Source organism: Triturus cristatus, chromosome 11 (assembly GCF_964204655.1).
Source record: "Triturus cristatus chromosome 11, aTriCri1.1, whole genome shotgun sequence".
Lineage (NCBI taxonomy): Eukaryota > Metazoa > Chordata > Amphibia > Caudata > Salamandridae > Triturus > Triturus cristatus.
Window position 1 is genome coordinate 704,122,512 of NC_140594.1, and position 23,856 is coordinate 704,146,367.

Consider the following 23,856-nt stretch of genomic DNA (forward strand, 5'->3'; position numbering starts at 1 on the left):
TGAATGAGCAATTGTAAGATTATGGTTTTTTTTACATTTTCCTTGGCTATTAGAGGAATGTGAATAGGTCATCATCATCATCATCATCATCAAACTTTATTCGGTTTGTTTGTACAAAACCATCAAAGTACACAAAAGATAAAAACATTGTCAATTTACAATTTAAAAAATATGAAAACAGGCACATTTTAAGGTAGCTTATTAAAAAGAACACTAAAAATATGGCAAGCCGAACATACATCAGTATACATTAAGAAACAGCTAAGGGGCATGCTTCCTGAAGAAATGAGGGGAACGTTCCTAAAGTGCACAATGCATAGGTACAAATTTTGCAGAACAATTAATAATACGGTGCAATCTATAATAAAAAATTCTGGCTGATTATCCAGAAGGCAAATAAAAAGCGACTGACAGGAAAAACAATCGGTTCAGATACATCTGATTTTAGAAAAATTCTGTACACAATCTGATACTGCCTAGCACCTAGATTAAGGTAGATTGGTTTTATCCACCTCCTGCGTATCTGCTGCTATCTAGGGCAGAAAATCAAAATGTGTTTTTCAGTTTCTCTGACAGTAGCACAGGAAGGACATAAATCCAGTACTAGGCCAGACGCCTCGTTACTTGGACATTTTAGGAGCAGATTGCCGTATCTGAATCTCATATATAGACTTCTTGCAAGAGGGGGAGAGATTCGATCCAGAAAGGGTTCAAATTGTGGGCGTGACTTTACAGCTAAAAATTTAGGGGCATATTATCAAGAAACAGAGTTAAAATTATCGCCGCTTTAGCGGCAGAAAACTGACGCTAAATCGGCGAAAATGGGCTTGATAATATTCCCTTTTGAATTCCAATAGAAGCCCATGTTTTGGTGACAATATGGGCTTCTATTGGAATTCTCAAGTGCTTATTATCAAGCCCATTATCGCCGCTTTAGCGGCAGTTTTCTGCGATAATTATAACTCCATGCTTGATAATATGCCCCAAAGATGTTAACTGACCAGTGGTCGAATTATTAGTATAGTTGACAGCCACCACCTCCCAATAGCTGGTTTTTAATCTCAGTAAATCGTCTCTTGTAGCCCTATGCGGATGTTCCCACAGGTCCTTCATGCTCAATGACTTGCACCAGTCTGCAATGTGTTTAAACCATGGTAAACTTTTTGCACCATTGATCATCATAACCTCCCAAAGAGAATTTTGATAATCGATAAGTTGGGGGGTTGTCCATAGGCGCAGCCAGTAGGTTAAAGGTTTCAGAGCAGCCAGATCCCCAATTCTCTTCAGCCCAAGGTCACAGAAGAGGGGAATGAAAGGAGTTATAATCGGTAACGATGAGGGATCTAACAAAGTTGTTTTCAAAAGTCGTCAGCTTATTGGCGTTGGTGTAGCCCCAGATCTGAGCTCCGTACAGGGCTCCGCTTTGGGCTTTTGCACAATAGATTTCCAGTGCTGGTGATAGGGGTTGACTGTAAGATTATTTATTAAATCTTAATATAGATAACTCTTGTTTAGCTTGTAATCCCAATTGAGTGGCTCACTCAAACCTATGCCTAGATAATCAAAATGTTTTACCCGCTCAAGGGGCTCGTGTGTAATTTTGATCTCCCGAACATCACCCCGAACTTTCCCAAACACCATATATTTTGTCTTGGAGGTGTTGAGTTCCAATCTCAGATCTCTACAAAATTCTAAAAATCTAACCAATAATATTTGCAAACCCATTGGAGTCTTAGATATTAATAAGGAGTTGTCTGCAAAGAGAAGAATAGGGACTTTTTCCCTGTTCAGGTAGGGTGCATCATTGTCAAAAACAGAGTGGGGGCTAAAACGCACCCTTGTCGAACCCCACGCTGTATCGGTATCTTCTCTGTTAGTTCACCATTTTCCCCCATCTAACTTGGGCATGATTATCCATGTGGAGTCGTGCTATCACTGTAACCAGATCCGAAGGGGAACCTAGATCGAGCATAATCTTCCATAACAAGTCACGTGGTACCAGATCAAATGCAGCTCGCAGATCCACGAAAGCTACATAAAGCTTCTGCTTCCTAAGTAGCACATATTTCCATGTTAGTAAGGTGAATCTGAAAGCTTGATCACACATGCTTATTTTGGAACGAAAGACCGCCTGGTGTGTTCACAATATCTTGTGGTCATCCATCCAACATTGCAATTTATCTAGGACTTGCCTGGAAAAAAATCTTTTGTAAATTGTCTATCAGGCTGATGGGTCTGTAATTGGAGGGGATAGCAGTATTGCCCTTTTTGTAGATAGTAATTATCTCAGCTCCCCTTCATGTATCTGGTAAGTCCCCTCCAGCCAATATACTATTTAACAAAAGATTTATGTACGGGGCCCATATCGTTGGTTCTGATTTGTACAAATCTCCCGGGATCAAATCGGGGCCAGGGGCTTTTCCCGCCTTAAGTCTTCTGGTTGCTGACAGAGTGTCTTCTAGGCTGAAGACCAAAGGTGGGTTATTAGCATTCGCCGCAAGGGTAATGATAGATGAAGTGCATTTGGCCCTATCGGTGTTTAAACTGCCCTGAACCTCTATCCCGGAATATAGTTTTGTAAAATGGTCCACCCAGATCTCCGGTTGGATGTGATAGCTAAGAGTGAAAACATTCTCCTTACTCCCCTTTGAGACAATATGCCAAAAAAGGCGACTATCCCTACACTGGGCAGCCAGGACCAAATCTTGCCAGTTTTGTCGGCGGCGTCTCGCTTGGCTTTATTTAACGCCACGTTGTAACTGTTGCGAGCCCGAATTACTTCAGTTCTTGAGAGCATTCTTGGCTATCTTACAGTCATTATTAAACCACTGGTTTACCCCAGTGCTAAGGGGCCTTCTGCCAGGGCTACTTTTAGTAAAAATAATTTGTAAAGCCTCAAAGAATGTTAGATGCACAATACAATGTGAGTTGTTACCGGGGGTTGTGTACTTTCCACACTGCTGCACAGATTGGTTAAAAATGATGTGAAGAGCTTGTATATTCTAGTATACAATCTCTGGTCAACATGGACTTTGGGCCACGCAACTCTTCTGCGGTTATTAGTTACACGCGTCTCCTCGTTTTTAGAGATTTAACTTAAAAAATTCATGTCCAAATCAGTACCCCTCATTTTTAATAGTAAAGAATTGTGGCCACTGTTGTCCCTTTGTTTGATGCTCATATCTTCAACAAGTGACCACACTCTTACATCAACAAATATGTAATCAATGATACTAGAGTAGGCACCCCTTTTAAAAGTGGCCTTCCTGCCTAAATCAGATGCAGTTCTCTCATTACAGGCTCTCAGGCTCCTACCAGTGATTAGAGAAGCAATCTGCAGGGAGACATTTGATAGGCGTTAGCCTTGTTCGCCAGCAACCAGATTAGGGATACCCCATAACTCGTCCTCTTCCTCGAGAAGAGTGCTCAATAAGGTAGATGGTTCAAAAGCAGCATTAAAATCCCCTGCAACAATGACTTTAGAGTCAGATTGATATATTCCAACCAGATCGTCCAGCAGTGAGAGTACGGAGGAGTCACTGTTATAAGGTTCAGACCTAGCATAAACGTTGAACAGGGTCAAAATTAAGCCGGACGGAAAAACAAGCTGTATCCCCATAATATCTTGAGATTCAATTGGTATGTGCTTATATTTGCAAGATAAAGAGTTTTTTTACAAGTATTAGTTACCCACCACTAGCCCTACCCATCATCTTGGGTGGGATAGCTCCCACACTATAAGTAGTGAAACCGTTTATATGTACCCTATTTACGGCCCAGGTCTCTTGAAAGACACAAAATGTGAATAGGCGTTTATTGCTAATTTTGGATTTTAAATGTAGTCTAGTGAATGACGATGGTATACCTGCCAGCTTAGAAATGGCACTGTGTGAAGGGGGGGGGGCAGGTTTTGAAGGGTACATAGCCTCGTACCGAGCGCTACCTAAGAGGTTCTGTTCCCTCCATCAACCCCTCCCCCACAAAAAAGAAAAAGCCACTGAGGTAATCACTGATATCCTGGGATGTTTTCACACACCTAATTGACATCGGCTGCTTACAGCCTCCCTAGACAAGCAAGAAAGTCACTCTGTGCAGTGGTTACCAGCGTAATGTTCCTGCCACAGCTCCTGACCGTGTGACCGTGTGAAGAGAGATGAAATTGTGTGACACCGTGTGAGTTAGCAAGTCTACTATGGATTATGCTTATGTTTATTTTGTTTTTTATTTAGTGTTTCACATGACTGAGTTTGTGTTTTGCTTTGATTTACTTTGGTATGGTGTAGTTCCATGTATTAATTGTTTTATTTTTGTAAGGGTCCCTTAGTATGGAGTATATGTGTGGTTTCTTGTGCTTGGTTTTTCTCTCTTTATGTCTTCTAGATCAGGTCTGTCAAATGTGATGAGGCATGCATGTCTTTCTGCTTGTAATCCGTGGGGTAACACAAAATGATGGTGCCTCACTGCAAATGGAGGTAAGGGGCCTAAGATGCTAACATCTAAAGACAGAATTTTGGCCCCTCTGAAGGGTTGGGGCCCCTTGTGCTTCAAGGGCTATGATGTGCCCCAGCTGATCTGTGACCATTCACTGCATCTGCAAGAGCCAGTATCTGATGAATAATACACCTATACATAACCTGGGCTGAGCAGTAATTCCCAATGTCCATGTTAGGTATTAGAGGTCACTACACAGCATGACAACAGGGTTGCACTATGACCCACAGCACAGAGCTGGTTCTGGGGCAAGGCAAGAAGAGGTCTCCTCCAGCAGGAGGCGGCATGATTTCTACACCCATAGAAGAACCGAAAAGAGACCCGCATATCAGTAATAGGTTAGAGAAAATGCCAAATGTTCTCATCTGGCCCTCCTGGTCACTGAACATGTCCTGCACTCTAGACTTCCTTGTGCAGATTTACCCCCTTAATATCTAAAGAGGTGAGCTGACATGGAACATCACAGGCACTGACTGTCCACAATAACACTGAGAGTAGCTAAAACTCTTATGCCGCAGTTAGAAACTACATGTGTTATTCTAAGCACAAAATACCCCCACACAGAGTACAGAGAATGTATTTGGCATTTGTGACATTAAGAAGAGAAGCTTCAAGGCATGAGATCCCAATTTCAGAGTAAAATTCCTGCCTCCCATCCCTCCATGACTACCTCCTTGGCATTAACATGTATACCTTCCTGCACAAAAACAACCCTGCCCCTAATGCAGGCACCCTTGCACCATGTTGCAAGAGAACCAGCATTTGTGCTAGGCATCCGGAAGTGCACCAGCACATGGAGAGAGCTCAAGAGCATCATACCTTAGTAGATATGGTGCTTTTAGGCTCTCTTCCATTCGTGCAACACAAGGACAGTGTGTGTGTTGATCAGATCCTTACTCTATGCATCATCACAGAGCAGTGCACAGAGTGGGAGAGACAACTATGCATGAACTTCATTGATTTTGAGGAAGCCTTTGAATGTATCCACTGTGATAAGCTCTAGTGCATACTGAGAGCCTATGTCATACCACAGCAGATAGTTCCCATCAAAAGCTACTGTTATATTTCAACTGCAAGATGAGGGATAGTGGGTATAGCTTCAAAGTCAAGACCAGTGTGAGACATGGATACATGATGTCAGCATTGCTCTTCAACCTAGTCATCCACTGGGTGATACAATGCACAGCCGACGACCAAGATATGCCTTCTTCTTCACACTGAAGGACCATGACTATTCGGAAGACCCAGCCTTACTCTCTTCCACACACCAGCATCTGCAAGAAAAGATGCCATGCCTCAACATTTAAGCATAGCAAGTGAGTCTGAAGATAAACCCGAAGAAATCAGAAGTGATGTCACTCAACATCCCAAACCCTTCACCAGTCAAGGTGGATAGAGAGGAGCTAGCCATGACTGAAGAGTTCACATACCCAGGTAGTACTATCAAACATAATGAAGGGGCAGGCAATGACATTAAGAGCAGACTGAACAAGTCAAGGAATGCTTTAAAGATGTTAAACAATGTGTGGAGGTCATCTCAGTATAGCACCAAACTAAACTGAGGCTTTACTAGAGCTGCATACTATTCACACTCTTGCATGGATCAGAATGCTGGAAAATGATGAAAAGCGACGTCACCAAACTGTCAATTTTCCACACAAGTAAACTCAGAAGAATCTTGCATATTTTCTAGCTGCACCTCATCTCCAACCAGGAACTGCTCACCAGAAGCAAGCATGAGTGCACAGGCACCATCATTATGAGGGAAAAGATGGAGATGGATAGGAAACACCATTAGAAGGGAACAAGACTCCAGAACTAGAACACCTGTTCACTAGACCCCAGAAGGCAAATGGAAGAGCAACAAGCCAAAGAACACCTGAGGACGAATTGTAGAAACAGAATTGAAGACCCTAAGCCATAGCTAGGGCACCGAACATAAACTTGCCCAAGACAGACAGAAGTGAAGGTTCTTTGTTGATGCCTTATGTGCCAGTTGCCATTATGAGCAGTAAGAAAGTAGGCAATTGGCAAAACCAATAGCAGTATACGGCCGTCTTGGTTAAGTATATTATATATTTCCAAAATTGTGTTGCGTTGCATGAACATGCAACATAGCGATCATCTTGAAAGGATAGAAAATACCTTTTGACTGACTTATAAGAGTACTTTCTGAAGTTCCAAGATATCTACCTTGTTACGTATAGCACAACGTGTCAACTGTCTTCTTGTAAGTACAGAAAATGTAGTTCCACATAGCTACCACATTACTGTTAGATGTAATGTGGCAGACACCTTGAAAGTATGAAAATAGTGTTATGCCGGGATGGAACCTGGCCACGATGAAAATTGCCGGCATATGCTGAAGCTTCAGCTAGCCCAAGTGCCCCAGTGCTCTGCGGCATATACTGACTACCGAGGCCCCAGGGCGGCCTCACTGGCAGAAACCGTACCACTCCATTCCAGGAGAGCCCACAGAACTCACTGGCACTCTGCACCACCAACCCCCCAGCGTTCCTTTTGCCCCGATGAACACACCCACGCAGACTGGGGTTTACATAACATGTGTATTTGTAAAGCGCACATGCACCCTGAGCTTTCCTGGCGCTGAATAACAAATCTTCATTGTTACCCAACGCAATAGTACTCATTTTGTCGACCTCAGATGGATGAAATGCTGAGTGGACCCGCCGGGATTTGAACCTGTGACCATGAGGTTGAACACAAGCCTCTGCAATGGACGCTTTAGTCCACTGAGCCACCAGGTCGACATCTGCTGAATTCAAAACAATAAGGGCAGTTCTGATTGCGTTTTAAACTCAGCTAGGCCGGAAAGTTGCTGCTCTGTCTGTCGAAACTGGAAAAGGAACCAAATATGGGAAAGGCAATGTGGAATCTTCAGCAGAAAGCTGGTGGACATGGCGGATTGCATCTGCCGCAAAAATGTATACTTCCTGGGGATACCGGAGGGCTTAGAAGTGGAAACTTAGAAAGCTTTTGGGTGTCTGGAACTTACTGGCCTGATGTTTTCTCCTCCTTTGAAATTTCAGAGGGTCCACAGGATCAGCTCGCAGACAGCCAGACCTTGTACTACGTTGCAGCCCATCACTGCCTATCTGCTTTGCCACTGGCAAGCTCGACAGCTTATAACAATGGCGAAACGCAATAATGGCCCATTCATGTACAAGGAATCAAAGATATGTATATCACTGCCTACTTCTTGCAGGACACAACACTTAGAAGGAAAAAATTCCTGTCATTATAACCGCACCTTTATAAGTTGGACATTAGGTATGCCATCCTGGAGTCTGCTACAATGCTGATTACAATCAATGTTACTCACAGGGAATTCACAGAGCCGGATGAACTTGAATAATTTCTGGACCTTCTGGACACTACAGAGATGGACACATCAGGCTAAGGCCTCTGAGTTGGACAGAGACCCAGATGTTGAGGCCAGCATGGGCGAGCAGGAGTCGTCTTGGATGGAACGTAATTGGCTGGAGTCAGTTCTCTGAAGGTGGAGGAGAAGGGAAGCAAAGTTTCTTCCACCACTGCCAGTAAAGTCAGAGATAAATCCGCTCCCCCTAAAAGGCCTAAAGACATGAGACCTTAGCCCAGCAGGGAGCTGCAGTTGGACTAGATACTGTGCCCTACCTCTCACCATTGTTGTGGGTAACACCTAACTGGTGACACATGGGAGGGACACAGGAAAGGATGAATGTGAAATTGAACTCTTGAAGGAACTCTTCATGGAGGATATCACAACCTCTGCTTTGACAGTGCCTCTTCGTCACTATCCTTTTCCTTACTTTGTAGTGGCTACCAGGGGAGTTCTCATATTATTTGGAATACATAGGGTGAAATGTGTCCAAGGCCAAGGGGCGCTGGGGGGACCTTAGTTGGAAAGGAACCCACTTGTTCAAAGCTGGGCAAAAGGAAAGGGTCAGACACAGGTATCTCTGGGATCAAGGACTGTTGCTAAAGCACAGTAACGTTTCTAGCATTGGCCTTGGTTTAATTTATTTGTTGATGTTTTTCTAGTTTCTCTCTTTTTGTCTTTTTCTGCAGGGGTTGATGCACCTTTTCTTTGACAGTCTAGACACATAATCACTGAGGGGACCTGTTCCAGGATTAACTGGTTTCTTGTGAACCATCCTACTGTGTTGGTCCTGCGGTATAGCAGAATTCTAGAAAGGGGAATCACAGATCACACTCCAACGGTATTGGATTTAGACCTTAGACATGTCACCTCAGTGGTGAAGCAATGGCGCCTCAATGTCTCTTTTTATAAACAACCTCTGGAAAAACAGAGGCTTGCAGACCACCTGTGCAGGTAACTAGCTGAGAATGAGGGAGCACTACCCTCCGCACAAACACTTTGAACAGCTTGAAAAGCTATTTTGCAGGGCAATTTGATACACAATTCCGCAATCCCTAAACGGGAACTTTCGAAGGCAACAACATCTAGAGCAGACAATGTGAGCTTTAATGGCCCAATAAATGCAATGCTCATCCCCCCACTTCTCTGCCACCTGGAAAGCACAAAGATGGACTTGAACATGCTGTTTACATCTAAGGTGGATTGTGCTATCTTGAGACTGAGGATGTGGCATTATGAGCAGGGCAAGAAGGTGAGCAGGCTAATTGCTGCGCAGTTCCACCAGCTTGAGTGCCAACTTGGCATACTGGTGATAAGGTATATGGAGGGTAGGTTGCTCACAGACCAATTGCAGATAGAGGAAGCTTACACCCACTATCTGAGCACCTTATACAGAGCTGGTGGCGTCAACTGACCTATGGGGTGAGAATGCGCTTATGGCCCACATACGTCTCCCAACCCAAAGGAAGAGATTGAGACAGCTATCTCAGAGATGCCATACAGCAAGACTTCTGGGGACGATGGTTTTCCCACAGAGTTTTGCAAGCAAAACACATAATTAGTGGCCCCACTCCTATGTCAAGTCTTCAAGGAGGCAGAGAATCGTCGTGACCTTTGTGCAGAATACAACAAAGCCATTATCTGCCGCATACTGAAAGCAAACAAGGATCCCACTGATTGTGCTATCTATCACCAAATTTCGTTCCTCAAAAGGATATGAAAATTCTGACTACTCAATACCTGCCTTAAGAAGGTCTTGCCTATTCTGATTTGTCCCAGGCTTTTCCTCCAGAAACCGTATGTGCATGTTAGCACATGTCTTGTGGCAAGTGTGCAATGATAGGGATGAGAAGGTACTTCTCACACTCGACGCCAAAAAGGTATTTGACCACATGGAATGGGAATAACTGTTCCATACGTTGGAGAGAGCGGCATTAGGACCAGGTTTCCTGGCTAAAATGTGCTGGAAATACTCAAATTCCTATGCTCAAATAAACTGTGGGGGATTTATGTCCTCATCATTTGCGATACACAGGGGGGACCAAACAGGGCTGCCCGCTATCCCCACTCCTCTTCCTCCTAGCCCTGGACCTTCTGGTGGCGACAATTAGGCAGAGTGAGAGAGTACGGGGTATAGTGACAGCGTCAGGGGAAACAAAGATTCTATTATATGTGAATAGTATCCTCCTCATTCTTGGGGATTCCTGCACTAGTGTCTCTTATTGATTCTTTCTCTGTGTTTTCCGGGTAGAGTATCCACTGGTGTAAGAGTGAGGCTCTATCCAAAATGAACCACCATCCCACATGGCCTGTGTGAGCCTTTGGGTTCACATGGAAGACAGCTAGGCTGTTACACCTGGGGGATGTTAGTGAATAAAGGACTAGTAAATATGGTCATAGACAACTTACAGCCATTGATGTTCAAGATGGATATTGATTGCACCAAAGATGCATCACTCCACCTCACCCTTTGGGAACGGGTGCAGTTGTAATAATGGTCACGACCCCCGCTTCAATTATGTGCTAGGTATGCTGCCACTTCCAGTTCCCAAAAGCATACTGCAAGCTCTCAACAAGCACACAAAAGCTTTCATCAGGGTGGAAGTCGCGCTTGAAACCCGCAAAGCTCTATGCGGACCCAAGAAAGGAAGGGCTCAGGCTGCATGACTTATTTGTATTAGTTGGCACAACACTTATCTCAGCTACCATTCCTTTTGAGGGAGGAAGTGGGCCACCCAGTGTAGGTGGTCATGGATAGGTCGCTTGCCAGAGGCCAACCGGGCTTGGGTATTCTCTATGGATCTGGATTCCTGTAGAGCGAGACCAGTCCGTCACCGATTAGGTTGATGTGGATGATATCGAAAGATACACATAAAGAACTGGGGAGCCCGTGACTCTTCATTTCGGAGCTCCCATATGGTCTAACAACAGCAAACTAATAAGACGGCATCCAATTGGATGACAGACTTGAATTCAGATGCACATGACCGTAATCAGTTACCTATATAAAGAGGGTGAGTTCAAGTCCTTTCAGATCCTTTGTGCAGAATTTGGCCTCCCCGAATCACAGATCTGGAATATTGACAACTCTGTCACTGTTTAAGAGACACACTGGGAATAGATCAGACTGCTCTGCAGATATCCCCAATTTGCAAATACATACAGGTTTGACGTATGGCCAAATTGTTGGTAAACAATCTATAACAAATACTGATTGACCACTCGTAATCCACCTCTACACGAAATGAGACTAAAACCTACTGGCAGGACCGGCTGGGTTTACAATTCGAGACAGAGGACTGGGCAGAGCTCATGGACTCACACAATCGTTCTTGGAGGGAGGCCAGGCCGAAATGTACTAACCTTACAATATTGCACAGCTGGTACTTAACCTCATACAAACTAAAGAGAGCTAGGCTTGCACCAAATGATCCATATTCTAGCCCCGTTGCCTACACACTTAGGGGCAGATTTATAAGCCCCTTGGCCTTGCGCCACTTTTGCGTCACTTTTCCCATGTTAAAAGTGACGCAGAAGTGGCGCTAAGGGGCTTGTAAATCTGCCCCTTAGAATGGACATCAGAACTAATTAAATTGTCCACGTGTGAGAAAAGTATGTATAAATTACAGGATCGATTCATAAAGTTTGAGGATGTGTGGGGGCTTTTTTTTCACCTAATAGTCCCCTGAAATGTGGGGTGATCGGACACGTGGGCAGGGTGGGAGGAACTCGCTGTGGCTGTGACTTGGATTAGACGACTTAAAGCTAAGTGTCTCATGGGGATTTTGTGAGTTTTGCTGTGAATACTTAAGCAGCCGTGGCTCCTGCAGGTAGGAGCGGTAGGGCGGTGAAGCCGGGTGAGGGGGATTTCGACAGACGACCACAAGGGAAAATTAATTATTTATTTAATTTCTCCTTCTGGTCATCTATCGAAATCCCACCCTGCACCCCACCTGGCCATACCACCCTACCACTCCTACCTGCACGCGCCGCAGCTGTACTTAAGGTTCAGTTTTAGGTTTCAGCAGTGTCGATACTCTGGACTTTGTTAATAGCTTGCTGTATTTTTGTTTTACTTCTCAAAATGCCTGTAAAAAATGCAACACAGTGCACTGATTACATCTCTTTGTTTGAAAAAACCTCAATAAAAACATTGATTTTTTTTTTTATAAGAATGCCAAATGTTATTCTATGCTTTCTAGATAACTGCCTTATTCATCTACATGCAATGTGATTGCCATCATTGGAGTACAGAACATACAGTTCCAAGATGGCTGCTTGCTGCTTTTCCAGTGTCATCCCACTTTTAGAGGAACTGGCAAAGCCAATCGAGGCAAATATAGAATGATGTCGAGAGGTGTTGAAGAGGCGACTGAGACACCGAGCAACAGCAGTGCTCAGTGTCAGAGGGAGAGTTAGCTAGGAATACAAACGTAGTTTCGGGGGAACACAGGATGGTGGAAAAAGAGAGAAGGATGGGAAGAAGCCCAAGAGAGGGGAGCAGGTCCTGAGGTTATTAAGATGAGTGTGTGAGGGTAGGAGAGAGAAAAACCAGGAGCAAGGAGTAAGGTATGCACTCGTATGGAGTACTACATTGAAAGGCGTTAAAAAGTACAATGATAAAATAGTTCCCTGATGTCAGTAGTACAAGGATACACTGAACCAATCAAAAATATGGGTGAACCGAAATTCTCCATGACTGGAACATACACAAGAATAGAAAGGAAATTTATTGAATCATAAAAAGGCATTGGCTTGGAAACGAAAGACATACAAACATGGGAAAGGTGCTGACCTTTCTGCAGTATTATATACAATGCTGCCTGTAACAAGCAGCTGAAGCAGTCTGTAGAGAGAGAACAAAATGAGGATTAAATCAGTTTGAATGATTCAAACTATTTAGCAGTGGACCTGCAAATGATCTGACAAATTCTAGATGTAACCTGAGCAGGTAAGAGATCAGGATGCAAGGGAAGAGATAAGGGCAAACATTTAGACTTGAATACATTTGAAACATGTTATTTTCTTTGGACATCTAGGACCGTGATACCAGAAGGAAGTGATATAAAAGGGTCAACTCTTCCAGCGTGGGTCATATGTAATGGAATGGCAGGACTGTGAAGATGGAGTGTAGTTTTGTCTAGGGCTGTGAAAAATTATAATTTGGGTTATGTAAATGCGCCTGTTAGACATTTACCACACCTATATGGGTGGTGCAAAATGTGCCATGCATACATCACTGGTGATGTTTTGTACTTAAATAAGCAAAACACATTATTTCCATAACATGACTCTGTGTCAAGAATTCTGAAGTCCCAATGAGGGCTTATTGGAAGCTTCGGGCCCTGTTAGGGCTCCAGGAGGCCAGATAAATTCCCTCGAATGTTCCCCCTTACACTTGTAGTGCACACATTACAACAATGGGAAGTGGTCTGACAGGTCCTGGGTGAGGACCCTTGGACCTGGTCCGACTGGCCCTGGTGTAGAAGCACCCATCCTGACATCTGTTAACTGGCCCCCGTGTCACAAAGTGGCCGAGATGGGGTCCCACAGATGTCAGTAGGGCTCCCCTGCTTGGCTGGGTTAAGAAGTTCTGACTGGCCCTGGGTCAGAGCTCCACCTGACCCTTGGGTGGAAGACCCTGGCCCTTGGCTCTATTATCCAGCCTACTGTGTCCCTTAGAGCTCAGGACCTGGGAGGCCTCCTTGTCTGTCTTGGTTAAGAAACACTGGCCAGGCTCTGGGTCAGAGCTCAGGCTGGCCCCGGAGCAGAAGCCCCCAGCCCTGACATTATCCATCCCACTGTGTCACAAAGTGCCAGCGGTGGGTCCTGCAAGCCCCAAGAGTCACCCCTGCTTGGATGGGTTAAGAAGATTTGACTGGGCCCTGGGTCAGAGCTACGGCTGTCCCTGTGGCGGAAGTTCCCAGTTGTGGGCTCTGTTCTCTGGCCTGCCATGTTTCAAAGGGTCCAAAATGGGGTCTACAGGCCCAGGGAGGTCTTCCCTACTTCACCAGGTTAAAAAGCTCTGACCTGGCTCCAGGTCAGAGTTCTGGTTTGCCCTGTGGTGGAAGCACCTGGCTCTGGGCTCCATTCTCTGTACTGTCATATCACTTAGAGCCGAAGACAGGGTGCTACAGTATACGGAAGGTCTCCCTTGCATGTCTGGGTTGAGATGCTCTGATAGGGCCCCAGGGCAAAGCTCCATCTGGCTCTGGAGTGGAAACTCCAGGCCTGGGACTCCGTTACCCAGCCCGCCATGTCACTGACAGCCCAAGACAGGGTTCCGCAAGCCAGGGAGGTCTCTCTTGCCTGTCTGGGTTAAGAATCTCTAACTGGGCCCTGGTCAGAGCTCTTACTGGCAATGGCGTGGAAGCCCTTGCCCTGGGTTCCATTCTCTGGCCCGCTGTGTCTCAAAGTGCCCAGTTCAGGCACGGGGATGTCTCCACTTTTTGCCTGGTTAAAGAAGCTCAGACCGGGCCCCGGGTCAAAACTCTGTGAGTCCCCCAAGCCCCTTGCCCTATTCCCAGCTTGAACTCTGAGAACCAAGCCCACAGAGTCCCTGGCCCCTGCAAGAGTGGGTGGAACCTTTGTCATGAGACACAATGCAACCAAATAGCCATCCTTCAAGACCAGCCACCTGACCGCTACAAGCGCCGGATATCTGGGTAGCCAAGGGAATGCCAGGCTGCCCTGAAAGTCCCAGGAAGGTCTCAATTGACTCTCTGAGCCAGTCCTGGGCTGTATGAGGCCAGATGCATTCACTTAGATGGCATCCTCTGTCACTCAGTGTGCATGGATTGCAAGAAAAGTTGGTGGCCATCCCTCAGAATAATTGGGGCATGGTTCTGGGGAACCCTTTGCCATTTTCCTCGAGCGCTGTGAGGGTTGAGCTGGGCTGCTGACTTCCAACCCTGTCCGATGTGCCTTTTGACTAAGTCGGCCTTCCCAGAGAGCAGGCGGGCATGCCAAACTGACATCTCTGGCAGAGCAGCCAGCTCAGAGATGGTCTAGCCAGCACCATACTCTGGTACATTGGGCACCCTTGGTCCATTTAGGTATGGACTGCTTAGCGAGCCTTGGCTGTCATTTTGTGCAAAGAGCTTTTACCCAGCCTGGATTGTCTGTCTAACCAGGGTCTTCCTTTCATGGAGGTCACCCAGTAGAGCGAAGGCGATGCAGCCTGGTATCTTGTGCCCCCGAGTGGTCTGACCACAGTGGAATAGGTCGGGTGTGCTAGTCATAGATTCTGCCTGTTTTTCAGGGCTCCTCTTACCATGCTGTTGTCCTAACCCACCCAGCATATTTCTGCGGCAGCTCAAAGCTGTTGTGGCTGCCCAAGCCTGCATCTCACTGAGGCTGTACCTCAGCCTGCCTCTCCCTTACATTGGTGCCTGTGTAACTGCCCTGTCCCCCAAGTCCCTTGCAGGCAAACTGGAGCTCCTTCAGCAAGCTTCTGAGTATGGGAAGGTCATTCTGGGAAGCAGCATGTGGTTCCTTCTCCTATCCAGCAGATGTGTGTACCTGCTTGATCCTGCCAGTAGCATAAATTGTATCAAAGATTAAGCCATACACGTGTAAGCACGAACAGCCAGTTCAGTGAAACTGTGAATGGATTATTAAATCACATACACTTAAATTGATCGCTGGATTTGTTACTCGGTTAACTATAGCAATTCTAGAGCTAATACATACCGAGTGTAGACCTTCAAGACCAGTCTGGGCACACCCAGCAGCCTTGCTGAATCTAAACTCAGGTCGATTGCATGTCCCTCTGATGATGACGACACATTGCCCCATCAACTTTTGATGGTACTTTCTGTGCATACTGTGGTGACCATGGGTAACGGGGAATCAGGGATTGATTTCAGAGAGAAAGACTGAGAAACAGCTATAATCTAAGGAAGTCAGCAGGCGTGCAAATCACCTACTCCTGACTTGGTAAGATAGTGATAAAAAATAACAATACAGGACTTTTTGGAGGCCTTGTAATTGAAATGAGTACTTTTTAAATCCTTCAACGAGGATCCATTGGAGGTCAAGTTTGATGTCAGAAGCCACTGTTAATTACAGCTCCAATAGCATGTATTAAAGTTGCTGCTGTTTTTGTAATCTTTATTGAATTTTAAGTTCAAGAGGTACTATCTGCACAAGGTGTCTGAAGCATCACATTCAATCACAAAATGACAGATCACAGTGGATATGGGGTCTATTCATGCAGGGATCTAGATAGAGAGAGGTGGTTCATTAGTGAGTGAGATGGGGAGAGGAAGCAATCCTTAGTGTTTTGCTCTAGTGTGCGGGGGTACTTGCAAAAGGCTAACCAAATATCTTTGGGGTGGGATAAGGGGGTTGTAGGTTGGAATAGTCCTCTTCTATACTCACATCTGCTCATGTTCTCCAGCCAATCTGTAGGGGTGGGCGGTCTGACACTTCCCCAATGCAAAGCTATCTCCTTTTAACCCAGTAGAAGCACCATGGAAACATTGCAGAGAAATGTGTAGGGTACATTTTGTGTATAGCCCAGTAGGGCGACCACAGGATTTGTGGTCATCACGTTTTCGATCATGGCGGAGATATGTATGTATACAGCCTCCCAGTAGTTGGCTACCACAAGGCATGTCCTAGTTAAATGTGCAAAGTCTGCTCCTGGAGCATGGCATTTCAGGCATCTGTTGGATCTAGTGTAATCACATTTGGTGATATATAATGGACAGAGGTAGTACCAGAGTATGTATTTGAAATGTAACAGTTTGTGTCTTTGGTTGATGGAGATGTGCTGTGCTGTGTTTGTGCACAGCAGTAGCTCCACATCTGATCTGTAAGAGGGTTCCTCAGCTCTGTCTTCCAGACCTCCTGCACCACGGGGTTGTGTCCAGCTTCAGGGCCATGCATGAATGACAAAGTCTAAATGTCATGTCATGTGTCCGCCGTCTGTGGGCATAATTACCATTGTCAACGGTGGGAAATCATCAGGGAGGAGCAGATAGGAGGGTAAAAGAGATCTTCCAGCTTACCGAGGATAGGTCTATTTGAGTGAGTCAAATGCCTTCTTGGCATCCTATAGGCCCACAGCTACAGGTGTAGTAGGGGCAACTTTATTGAGCACCACAAATATGGTACGGAGATTGAGGGAGGTTGAACGATGTGGCACGTAGCCGGACTGGGCTGGGGAAATGATCTGCTCCATCAACAGAGCCAGTCTAGTGGCAAGTACTTTTGCTAATATTTTATTATCTGAGTTTAGTAAGGATAATGGACGGTAAGAGGCACACTTACAGGGGTCTTTACCCGGTTACAGCAATATCGTCATAACTGCCTCGCGAAGTGTGGGTGGTAACTCGCCAGTGGTTAGCGACTCGTTGTACAGTGCAAGGAGCTGTGGGGGCCAGTTGTTGCTTGAATGCTTTATAGAAAGCTCCAGTCAAGCTGTCTTACTTCCATCCAGTGCAGTAATAGCCTGTGTCACCTCCTCCAAAGTGAGAGGTTCATTAAGAAACTCCAGCTGGCCATTGCGATCTCCTCGAGATATGCGGGGATCTCTGAGAGGTTTCTGTCACATTGTTGGCATACAATTCACGATAGTACCTCTGAAATTCGCACAGGATATTTTCTCCTCCCATGATAGTGGCTCCTGAATCCGATCGGATCCCGGCTATGACATTTTATTGCCTGTTCAGGCGCAGCAGGCGAGCCAGCGTGTGGCCATGTCATTCCCCCCTCTGCATAACGGTGGGCCCTGGTGTATTTACCCAGGTACGCAAAATTCCACCAGGAGGACTGAGCGCTGAGGCAACCGTGCTGCTCACTCATCCACAGTCATCTGCTCCAAGTCTTGCAGTGTGTCCTTGACTCATTGGAGTTGGGTGCGGACATCGCGAAGTATGCCTGCATGCTTGGAGATACACACTCCATGAATGTATGCCTTAAAGGCCTCCCAAAGGGTGGCCTGTGTGAACACCATACCTGTGTTCAGTGTCAAATATTGGCTGAGGGAGGTTAGAAATTCACTGTGGAACACTGGGTCCTGCAAATCCTCTCCTCGGAACCCTCAGCTATAGGTAGCGGGACAGCCATTTGGGATTTTTAATTTAAGCAGGACTGGGCTATGGTTGGAAAGCGTCCGGGGAGGACCACAATATTGAAGATCCACTCATGGACACTTGCCGATAGGAACTAATAGTTCAGTCTGGACCAGATTGAATGTGGGGAGGAGTAAAATGTAAAATTAGGAATGTGTGGGTAGCGGGTACGCCATCCGTCTAGTAGAGAGTACGTGTCAGTAATTTGTCGAAATATCTCTCTTGCTCCGGGGCTTATCGGTGGGCTGTGTATTAGTCGAGTCTGTCAGTAAGCAGTGTGGCATAGTAAGGTCGCTTCCCATTATTAAATGATTTACCTCAAAGCCGTCAAGTTGGGCATATAAGTCCTGAAAAAAGTCAGGGTCGTCGACGTTAGGTGCATAAATGTTTACCAGTAGGATACTTTTGTCTGCTAGTGTACCCTGCAGGAGCAGATAACGGCCATTCGTATCTGAGTAGCAGGTCTGTTGGATGAAAGGGACGCTTTTATGGATCAATATGTAGGTACCTCGAGAATAGGAGCTGTAAAATGAGAGGTACCTATGGGAGCTCCATTGTTTGGCAAAGATGGGGTCAGTGTGGGGGGATAGGTGGGTCTTTTGCAAAAAAGCAATTTTTATATCATATCTATTCAAATAGGAGAGTGCCTGCTCTCCTCTCCACAGGTTGTTAATTGCATGAATATTCCATGATATGATTGGAAGATCTACTGTTCTGGCCACTGCGGGAGCTGTTCATATCTTGAAATGCGAGGAGACCGTGTAAGATAGATTGTGTGATGCCATGCAATCGGTAATATGTGTTGTAGTATAAGGAAATATCCAGTAGAAAAGGGTCGGATCTCAATTTTAGCCTATGGGTTTGCTGGTTCCTGCAGGGGTGGCAAAAGGCATTGTTTTTCCCGCTGGCGTGGGGCAGTCAGGGTAGGCTGCATGGGAAAGGGCTCACACCAGTGATCATTAAAATGGAGGCCCTCAATGAGTGCAGCTCCAGTGGGGCTTCCCTTTGGCACTAGGTTCCCAGCAGGCCAGGTGTGTCTTGTTGTGGGCCCCCTGAGCTCCTATGTGCGGGCCAGTGCTTACTGTAGCCCAATGTAGGAGCTAATATAGCGTTATATAAATACAATTACAGTAATTGCTTTTTACTTTTCATGTATTGGTATGGCCTGATCCCAAAACATCCATGCTTTTTCTTGCTTTCCATGATCCAAGTCAATGCTATCCTCTATATTACTGTGTCTCTTCCACTGGTGGCTCCGATGATGTTTGCACATTTTGTTCCTCCTTTGATCTCCCTTGATGCCCTTGTCTACAAATCACTTTGACACACAGGCTTCTCTTCCAACTGCGTCTGGCATCTCTCCTGCTTCTGGGTGCTCCTGTTTGTCTTATGCATCTGTTCCTACACCCTGCTCCTCCTACCACCCCATAATTACTACCAGTAATCGCATTCCGGTTAATAGGGGAGTGCGGCAAGGATGCGTGTTAGCCCCAACACTGTTTTGCATTTTCATTAATGGCTTAGTGGATGTTATAAATAAATGCCAGAACATCGATGCCCCTAAGCTAGCAAACAAGAGTATACCAGCAATGATGTTTGCAGACGACACCTTGCTCCTCTCAAAATCCCCCATGGGCCTTCAAAAAATCCTGGATGCCGTCAGCGAATTTTGTAGGGGTAGGGGTTTAGAAATCAATATAATAAAAACTAAATGTATTGTTTTTAACCCCAGTAATCTCTGCATGAATAGTGTACCGTTAGAAATGGTATCAGAATTTGATTACCTGGGTCTTACCATAAATGAAAATATGACATGGAAACCCCAAGTGGCCAGATCTAATCTGAAATTAATACAGACAGCTGGGGGTTTGGCTAAACATTATAGAAAGTCCTCTCACGAACCCCTGACCCCGGCTATAGAGATTTATAAGAGGCAGGCCAGAAGTTCAGCTCTCTACGGAGCTGAACTATGGGGGCACTTCAACCTTAGGCCAATTACACATACCGAAAATAATTTTCTGAGGCAACTGATAGGGTTTCCGCGAACCTCCTCTCTGTTGCCCTTGTATATGGATCTGGGGGTGAGACCTATCGCACATGAAATTGCAAGGCGTCCGCTACTGTATTGGTGATGTCTGTGGGCAACAAACGAGCTGGCGGAGTACAGAGCCGAATTGCAAGAGGTACTCAGCCTACTTGGGGCAGGGAAGCTTCCTTGGCTTATGCATATCAAGAAAAGCTTAAATGAGATAGGTTGTCCCGAGCTATGGGTAAGTCCTCTAATTGCCCACACCAGGGTTACGCGAACATATTTATCCACCATGTACTGGAAGGCAAGATTTGATAACATCTCAGAGGACCCCAAGACTGGCTCTGTAACCCGCCAGTTCCTGGATATAAAAGCCATTTACCAACTAGAGCCGTGTTTGGACTTTATACGTCCAACCATTGCCAGGAAACTCTATTTGCAGTTTCGTCATGGTTGTCTCCCCCTGCATTCATTTGTCAATAAATGGTCTAAGGATGGTCCCATGGCCTGCCCTGCCTGTGGTCTAGCTGAGGAAACAGAACTGCATGTTTTTTTTGTTTGCCAAGGCTACTCTAAGATCGGAAGAAGAGAATTACAGCATTTATATAAGAATCTAGGTGCTATCCATTGCATAGATGTGTTTAGGCTTTTAAAACATGACACCAGCATGCATATAGTATTTGCTACCTCACGATTTCTTGCTGCAATGTGGTGGGCTCGTCTGCAATTTTTAAAATCTTAATGAAACGTATTTTTTTATCTGTGGTCATTGACAAATTGCGAAAGATCTTTTTCTTTTATCAATGTATTTTACTCTTTCAAATATTCCTGCCAAAATATTTTTTTAATTGTTGACATGAAATGCTGTCTTTTATGGTTTTCTAACCGAAATAATGATTTTCTAAACTAAAAAACTACCACAAGTGCAATCACCACCATCAACTTTGCTACCATTATCATCATCACCATTACTATTACCACCATCTTTATCACCATTACTAACATTAACAACCATCCCTAACACTATCACTATCGCTACCACATCAACATTATCACCACCCTTACCATTACCTCATTACACCATTAGTACCACTACTGTTTTCAGTGCCATCATTACCTTACAAGCACTGCCTTTACAACCACCATCATTTACTACCAGTGCCACCACTATCATTCTCACCACCAGAAGCAGACAGTGGCAGGGTCTGCATAGCGTACAACTTTTTTCTTGAAGGGGGGGAATGTATTTCTAGACAAACAACGTCAATTTTAATTGTACTTGTTATTGCTCTTAATAATTGAATGTAGTGCAATCTTTTTGGATTAATCTTTGTCTCACCGCTTTAGCGGGATTCCCTCTCTGTCCCTCGGTGTGTGTGTCTTTGCCCTGTTCTGACGAAGCTGCAGTGCCGTTTGAGCAGAGGGCAGGACTCAGGTCCACACTCACTTCCGTTGTGCTAGCTCGACAGGGAAGTTGGCAGGCTAGTTTTCGGCAGCCCAATACCTTCATCAGATGCATGCCAGAGGGGATGCGCGCAGCGGGCGCACTGCTGGTGTACCGAAGGCGCGCCAAAGGCCAGCCCACCTGGATGTTGCCAGACGCCAGGAACCCTGACTGTGGAGGACCTTGCAGGTTAATCTTTACACAGGAATCCCTCCTCGCACTGCAACCTTCAGTCGCATCAGTCGCATGCGGACAATACAGCTGGCACCTTGATTCCTGTTCCCGCACTGTAATATATGCAGTTTCATGGTGAGCCCATGCTCGCGTATGGCGCAGCCAGCCTCTGGGCTGAGGGAATTCATCATCTGCAGCCTCAACTGCAGGTCCCTAGTCAAACACCATGCAGAGGTACTAGACCTCTTGCAAGAGACTTCCCGTACATTTTATTTCTTGCGGAGACATGGCTCACTGCTGATTCTGTGGCTATTCCGGCCCTGGCCCTACCTGCAGGCTACACGATGTGCATTCAGAACATAACAGTTGGGGGGGATTTAGCTATTATACTTAATTCAGCGTATACATGCAGCCTCACCCCGAAGGACATACCCGACTGTGAAAGCACTTTTTTAAAAATTGCACTATCACATAATTTTACTCTATCTGGACTACTTATATATCACCCATCAGGCCCTTTGAAATCGTTTCAAGAGGCCCAAGCTAACACTGCATCCACGTTAATTCTAGAGGTAGCCAATTTTAGCATCCTAGGGGACCTTAATCTAGACCTGGAACTCCAAGAGTCCCATAATGTTGTCAATTTTCTGGGGGACATGGCAGCTCGCCCACTGATGCAGCTGGTCATGGGACCAACACATGTAGCTGGTCACCTCCTGGATCCTGTATTTTCAAATCTCCAGATCATAGAGGCCAACCCCCCCCCCCCTTCCTATGCTCTAGACGGATCATTTCCTCATCTCTCCATGCCTCTGTTTAGAAGGCTCTCCACCTAAATTTTCTCGCCCGCCATCAATGAAGCACCCGTGGCATGAATTAGACCTGACTATGTTTACAGCTTTGCTAAACTCCCACCACACAGAATGGCCAACTGATATAGAAGCTGCTGATGCGGTTTCGGAGGGTGGGTTAATAAATCATTAGATAGCTGTATGCCGGCAAAAATAACCCATGCAATGCGTATACAAATCAATGCATGGTACGACAAGTCTCTCACTGCGGAAAACAAAAAATTTAAGATTCTAGAACGGGCCTGGAGCAGATCTTATGATAAGACAGTCTATAGTAACGCAGTCAAAGCATACCATAAAATGGTCCGGAAGACCAAGGCGACATTCTATGCCAAGATGATTACCATTAGCAGCAACCTAACCAAAACCATCTTTGAACTCGTCAAAGATATGATAAAAATTCTATCAGCTGCCAATAACATCGTATCCTCCAACTCTCAATGTGAGACATTGGCTACAATTTTTATCAGCAAGGTGGAACAAATATGTAGCACATTCTATCCGGAGAAGGCTCCCTGCGGCATTCGGGAGAGTCCCCTCCTGGACGCTGCTATTCACTCCCTTCACGTCCTTCCGCCCATGTTCTTCAAAGACGTGGTGCCCCTGTCAGTTAAGGTAAAGTCAGGTTCTCCTGACGATCCTTTGAAACCTAATGTCTTCAGAAAATTCCACCACTGCCTCCTACCGGAGGGCCGGGAGTTGATCAATAGGTCACTATTATTGGCGATGATCCCCAATCCCTGGAAACATGCTAAAGTAATTCCCTTGTTTAAAAAAACGATGCTGGAAGCGTCCCAGCTGAAAAACGTTTGCCCAATATCCCTGCTCCCGTATCTTGCTAAAATCATGGAGTCCTTTGTCAACACCATCTTGACTCAATATCTGGAAGAAAATTCAAACCTGGATATGTCACAAAACAGTTTCCGCCCCAGACACAGCACAGAATCTGCACTAGTTGTGGTCATGGAGCAATTACGATCCACATTGGATGAGGGCAGAACCTCGGCTCTGATCCTGCTGGATCTGAGTGCAGCCTTTGACACGGTCTCCCGTAAGATCCTGCTACGTCGGCTAGAGGATTTCGGTCTCAGTGGCAAGGCCCTCCTCTGGGTCTCGTCCTTCTTGGCCAATCGGCCTTTCCAGGTCTCTGCTCCCCCTTTTACCTCCTGTACCCACCCCCTCTGTTGTGGTGTGCCTCAGGGTTGGACCCTGAGCCCCACTCTATTTAATATTTACATACGCCCTCTGACCCTCATGGCCAAAGCCCAAAACATCGCCCTGGTACCATATGCTGATGATAATCAACTGGTGTTCACCTTCTCCAGCTATTCCAACCAGGACCGGGTGAAATTCCAAGAAGACCTCATGGCCATCTCTGAATGGATGGCGAACAACTATTTGCAACT